The sequence below is a fragment of the Heterodontus francisci genome, unplaced genomic scaffold (genome assembly GCF_036365525.1).
Source record: "Heterodontus francisci isolate sHetFra1 unplaced genomic scaffold, sHetFra1.hap1 HAP1_SCAFFOLD_526, whole genome shotgun sequence".
NCBI classification, from domain to species: Eukaryota; Metazoa; Chordata; class Chondrichthyes; order Heterodontiformes; family Heterodontidae; genus Heterodontus; species Heterodontus francisci.
This window is the reverse complement of record NW_027141143.1, coordinates 89,904-96,779: the sequence shown is the minus strand read 5'-3', so window position 1 is coordinate 96,779 and position 6,876 is coordinate 89,904.

Sequence of the window (6,876 nt, the reverse complement as noted above, 5' to 3'; positions counted from 1 at the left end):
CCACATTTAACGCTGTTAGTAGAAGAGAAACAATCAAGACAGAAAGAGAGTCATGAGAGAGCTCGAGTGGGAGAAAGAAGTCAGAAGTTGAACCAGAAGGATAGATTGCAGAATCATCATCACAAGTGGTTGAAGTGGTGACCAGTGATAGTGGTAGAAGATGTGGTCCTCGCACATATTTAGTTAAGATGTTTGGTAGTGGAAAGGTTAGGTTTATAGATATAGATCATATTTTACCTTCAGAGGTTCACAAAAAAGAAGGAAGTTGGAAAGAATCAAATGAGTCGAATGAATCAGATAGTTTGGTTATGAGTTGGGCACCAATAGTTACTCAAACAGAAATCATGCCAGAAACTCGTGTAAGAGAAAATCCGAGGTCAGGTCTAAGGCAGATACAGAGAGACATCTCTGATGATGTGGAAATTTCAATTGTAGCTCAACGTCAAAATCAGCCTCTGTTGAAGAAACCTCTCCTCAGACTCAGTCCAAGATGGGTAACGGACTTTCCACAGGTTCTGGAAATTTGAGTCAGGAAAGAAGGTGCCAGAGAATTGGAGAGTGGAAAATGTGACACCCTTATTGAAGAAATGTGTAAGGAGAGTACTAGCAACCATAGGCCAGTTAGTTTAACATCAGTGGTGGGTAAGATTTTCGAAACAATAGTCAGGGAAAATATCAATTTACACGTCGAGAGGTTCAAGTTAATTAAGGATAGTCAGCATGGATTTGTAAAAGACAGATCATGCATGCCTAATTTAAATGAATGTTTTGATGAAGTTGCAGGGAAGGTTGATGAAGGGAATGTGTTGAATGTTGTTTTACGGATTTTAAGAAAATATTTGACAAGGTACCACATTAAAGGTTTGCTAACAAAATTGTGGCTCATGGAAAAGGGGGTTCTGTGTCCAATTGATAAAATAATGGCTGACGGACTGAAAACAGCCAGTCAAAGGAAATGGTTGTTTTTCAAACTGGAGGATAGGAGACAGAGGTGTTCCCCAAGGGTCAATGCTGGGACCACTGTTTTTGTTTTACTTTATATAAATGACTTGAATCTTGGAGAACAGAGTAGAATATCAACATTTGCTGATGACACCAAACCTGGAGCTGCAGCAAACAGTGAGCATGATATGAACAGTCTGCAACAGGACAGAGATCAGCTAGCAGAATGGACAGAAAGGTGGCAGATGGAAGTTTTTACTGACAAGTGTGAGGTGATGCATTTACCAGAAGGGTTCGGGAGAGGCAATTTAGACGTAATGGCATAGTTCTAAAGAGTGTGCAGAAACAGAGGACCTGGGGTTGCAGGGGCAGAGATCCTTGAAGGTGGCAAGACATATTGAGAGAATGGTGAGTGAAGCACATGGAATCTTGGGCTTGAAAGATAGAAGTATTCAGTACAATTATCTTGAACGTCTATAATGCTCTGTTTAGGCCTCAACTGGAGTACTGCGTCTAGTTCTGGTCACAGCATTTCAGGAAGTATGTGATGGTCCTTGAGAGGGTGCAGAGGAGATTTATCCGAATGGTTCCGGGGATGGAGGACTTTAGTTTCTTGGTTAGGTTGGAAGAGCTGGGTTTGTTCTCCTTCGAACAAAGGAGATTGAGGGGTGATTTAATAGAAGTGTACCAGATTATGACAGGCTTAGATACATTAGACAAGGAAAAACTGTTCCCATCAACAAATCCTACCAGAAGTCAGGGAAACAGATTGCAAGTTGGGTGGGGTGGGGGGGGGGGGGTGGGGGGGGAGATGCAGGGGAATATGAGGAAGTCTTGTTTTTACATAGCAAGTTGTAATGACATGGAAGTCGCTGCCCACAAAGGTGGTGGAAGCAGAAATGATCAATAACTTCAAGAGGACGACTGAGAAAAAATAGGCTTGCAGGGCTGCGTGTATCGACACCTTGCCTTGAGTTATTTTTTTGCCCCACCTCCGCTTTATTTGCTTAAAAACAGCGACATTTCTAACCGTTGTCAGTTCTGAGGGAAGTTCACAGACTTAAACATTAAAGCTGCTTCTCTCTCTACAGTTGTTGCCAGACCTGTTGGATATTTCCAGCATTTTTTTTCAAATTCCTGTTTTCGAGTCTGATTGCACAGCTCCCTGCAGAGCCAGCATGAATCGAAATGTTTCCTTCTGTGCTGCAAATGACTGACTCTGGTCAGTTCAGACTCACTGATCACAGCTCTCTTCACTGCTCAGCTGCTTCACATTGCTCCCTGTCTCTAAAATTTGTGCTCTAGGTAAAGCTCGAACTCACAGTCTTGGCATTGCTCACTAATAGCACTGCTGTATTAGTACCACACGCTAACCAACTGCACCACTGGAGCCCCAGTTTAATATATTTAACATGGTGAACTGCAGGCCAGTTAGCCTAACATCAGTGGTCGGGAAAACGCTCTCATCGATGTTTAAGGAAGTCTGAACAAGAACTTAGAAAATCATAGTCTGATCAAACAAAGTCAACATGGTTTTACGAAATGGTAATCTTGCTTGACAAATTTATTACAGAATTCTGAGGATGTAACTAGAAGGGTCGATAAAGAGGAATCAGGAAATATAGTATCATTGGATTTCCAAAAAGCATTCAGTTAGATACCACAGAAGATTAATACACTAGATAAAGGCTCATGGAATTGGGCTAATATATTAGCATGCATCGAGGACATAGAGCTTAACGGACAGAAAGCAAAGAATAGGGATAAATGGAGCATTTTCAAGTTGGCAGGCTGTTACCAGTGGAGTGCCCCAAGTAACATTGCTGGGGCCTCAGCTATTTCCAATGCTGAGAGTGAAGTGGAAGCATATTCAGTCCTGGGTTGAAGAGAGAATTGGTCCTCACCATCATAGATGCCAGTCTTTAGACAATTCGATTAAATCCACGTGATACCAAGAGATTGGTAAAGGCACTGGATACAGAAAAGTCCATGGGCCCTGAAAAAATCCCAGCTGTCATACTGAAGACCTGTTCTCCAGAACAAGCTGTGTCCTTAGACAAGCTGTTCCAGCACAGTTGTAATATAGACATCTACCCGACAATGTGGAAAATTCCCATTTCTGTCCTGTCCACAAAAATCGGCAGAAATCCAATCTGGCCAATTACTGCCACATCAATCTACTCTCAATCATCAGCAAATTTGTGGAAGGTATCATCGACAGTGTTATCAAACAGCACTTACTCAGTAATAAATCACTGACCGATGCTCAGTTTGGAATCCACCAGGGGCACTCAATTCCAAACCTCATTACAGACTTGGTCCAAACATGGAAAATAAAGCTGAATTCAAGAAGTGATAGTGACTGCCTTTGCCAGCAAGGTAACAGTAGACTTAGTATGGTATCAAGGAGCTCAAGCAAATCTGGAGGCAATGGGAATCAGGGGGGAAATACTCCACGAGATGGAGTCCTATCGAACACAAAGGAACATGGTTGTGGTTCTGGAGGCCAATCATCTCAGCCCCAGTACATTGCTGCAGGAGTTACTTGGGCTGGTGTCCTAGGCCCAACCATCTTCAGATGCTTCATCAATGAATTTCCCTCCATCATAAGGTCAGAAGTGGGGATGTTCACCGATAATTGCATAAAGTTCAGTACTATTCTCGACGCCTCAGATTCTGAAGTAGTCCAGATCCACATGCAGCAACACCTGGACGACATTCAGGCTTGGGCTGAATAGTGGCAGGTAACATCCACACCACCCAAGTGCCAGGCAATTATCATCTCCAATAACAGAGAATCTAAACATCTCCCCCTGACATTCAATGGCATTATCATCGCTGAAACCCCCACCATCAACATCCTGGGGATCAGCCTTGCCCAGAAACCTGGAACAGCGATAAACATACTGTGGCTGCAAGAGTTGGTCAGGGGCTGGAAATTCTGCAACTCATCTACTAACTCCCCAAAACCTGTCCACCATCTAGAAGGCAGGAGTGTGATGGAATATTCTCCACTTGCCTGCATAATTTCAGACACTACAGCACTCCAGAAGTTCAACTCCAACCAAGACAAAGCAACCCGCTTCATCACCACCCTATCCACCATCTTAAATATTCACTTCCTCCAGTACGATGCACAGTGGTCGAAGTGTGTATCATATACAAGATGCAGTGCAGCAATTCACCAATGCTCGTTTCACAACTCCTTGCAAACTCGCAACCAGTATCACCTAGAAAGACGAAAGCAGTAGATGCATGGGAACACTACCACCTGCATGCCTCCCTCCAAGTCACACAACATCCTGACTTGGAACTATATTGCTGAGTCAAAATCCTGGAACTCCCTCCCTAACAGCACTGTGCATGTACCTCACCATATGGACTTCAGCGGTTCAAGAAGGCAGCTCACTACCACCTTCCCAAGTGCAATTAGGGATGGGAAGTACATTCCGGCATTGCCAGGGACCCTCACATCCCAAGAACGAATAAGAAAAAGAATGGATAATTATCTGAGGAAAAAACTGTGCAGAGCTGTATGGAAAAGGCGGGTGTGTTGGACCAGCTGAGTTGCTCTTGCAGAGAGCCTGCATAAATATTCAGGCCAGGAACACCTCCTTCTGTGCTGGAACAATTTTATGATTCAATTCTATTCTGTTATATAAAGGTGACGTTTTTCTCCAACTACACAATATGCTGGTTAGACCACACCTGGAATACTGTGTATAGTTTTGGTCTCAGCCCTTTATAAAGGATACACATTGGCCTTGGAAACATGGCAGTGAAAATTTACCAGAATGGAGCCAAGGCTCTCATGGTTAGATTATGAGGTGCGATTCATTCAAGCAGGCCTGCATTCCTTGGAATATCGGAGGTTAATGAGATGATTTGATTGAGTATTTTAGGATTAGGAAATGAATTAGAACAGAGAACATAGAACATAGAACAGTACAGCACAGTACAGGCCCTTCGGCCCACGATGTTGTGCCGAACTTTAACCTGCACAAGATCTAAGTAACTACCTACCCTTCATTCTACTATCATCCATGTACCTATCCAAGAGTCACTTAAATGCCCCGAATGTATCTGCTTCTACTACCACCGCTGGCAGCGCATTCCACGCACCCACCACTTTCTGTGTAAAGAACCTACCTCTGACATCTCTCCGAAACCTTCCTCCAATCACCCTAAAATTATGCCCCCTGGTGATAGCGCGTTCCACCCTGGGAAAAAGTCTCTGAATATCCACTCTATCTATGCCTCTCATCATCTTGTACCCCTCTATCAAGTCACCTCTCATCCTTCTTCGCTCCAATGAGAAAAGCCCTGGCTCCCTCAATCTTTCTTCAAATTAGTCGGGGAAATAGAGAGAAACTTCTTTTTTCCCTTGTTGCTTTAAATGTGATGCGTTGTGCTCTCATCTTGAATCGTAGAATAACGGAATTATAGAAAGTTTAAGGTACAGAAAGAAGCCACTTGGCCCATTGCGTCTGTGTGGCCAAAAATTGATCCACCGCTTCTAATCCCACCTTCCAGCGTTTGGTTCGTAGCCCTGAAGATTATGACACTTGAGATGCATATCTAGACTCCTCTTAAATGAGTCGAGGGTTTCTGCCTCAACTACCCTTTCAGACAGTGAGTTCCAAACCTCCAACATCCTCTGGATGAAAAGATTGTTCCTCATCTCCCCTCTAATTGTTCTACCAATCATTTTAAATCTATGCCCCGAGTCACTGACCTCTCTGCGAAAATAAATAGGCCATTCACCTCCACTCTACCCCTCAACATTTTGTACATTTCAATCAGATCTCCCCTCAGCAATCTCTGTTCCAAGAACAACCTCAAAATAAATTAACAACTCCATTTCCCAAAGCATTTCTAAAGATTCACAAAGCTGGAGACTAGATTTTATTTTCATTCCTTTCGATTTTTCGCACTCCCAAGTGCAAATACTTTCCAAAACTGCTTCACGGTTCTTCACCTTGCATCATGCCCAGGGCTGAGGAAGTTCAGTGATGTGGAGATTCTGGACACGTGGCGGCCAAATACAAAGCAGCTATAAGCAGGAAGGCCACCAGACAAAGTACTGGAAGGAGAGTAAGTGCTGCAATCTGTGTGATGAGGACACCTGGACAAGACCTACGCACAAACGCAGCCTCAGTTACACACAGGCAGAAATAATCAAGGAGGAACAGGAGGAAGGAACAGCAAACATGTCTGCTGCAAAGTTCCAAAATGTGAACCACATTGACTCAGAAATGACCGGGTTGGATTTGTCCTGCATCTTGTGTGCAGGACATACCTGAGCAATTTCCACATTGCCGTGTAGATGCCAGTATTGTAGCTGTACTGGAAAAGCTTGGCTAGGGGAGCGGCAAGTTCTGAAGCACAGGTCTTCAATTCTATTTTCGGAATGTTTTCAGGGCCTTTGCAGTATCTAATGCCTTCAACTGATTCTTGATATCACGTGGAGTGAATCATATTAGCTGACGATTGGCATCTGTGATGCTGGCGACATCAAGAGGAGGCCAAGATAGAACATCCACTCAGCACTTTCGGCTGAAGATGGATGCAAATGCTTCAGCCTTGTCCTTTGCACTGATGTGCTGGTCTCCCCCATCATTGAGGGTGGGGATATCAGATACAACCTGATCATGCGTTATCCTTTTTTATACATCCTGAGCATTCTCTATCCTATCTGATAGATCCTGACACTTCCTTAAACACTTTGAATCTCCTTTAGCTCATGATCTTCTCTAATATGCTCTGTTATTTCTTTGATATACTCTGAGAATCCCTTACTGTCACTGTACATACTTATAGTCTTTAGATCCTCTGGTTAACATATTAACCCCTTATATTCCCTCTCAGCCTCTATAATCCCCATGTCCTTGTGAATTCACTAAGAAACGCTTCGACTCTCTGAAACTATGAGAA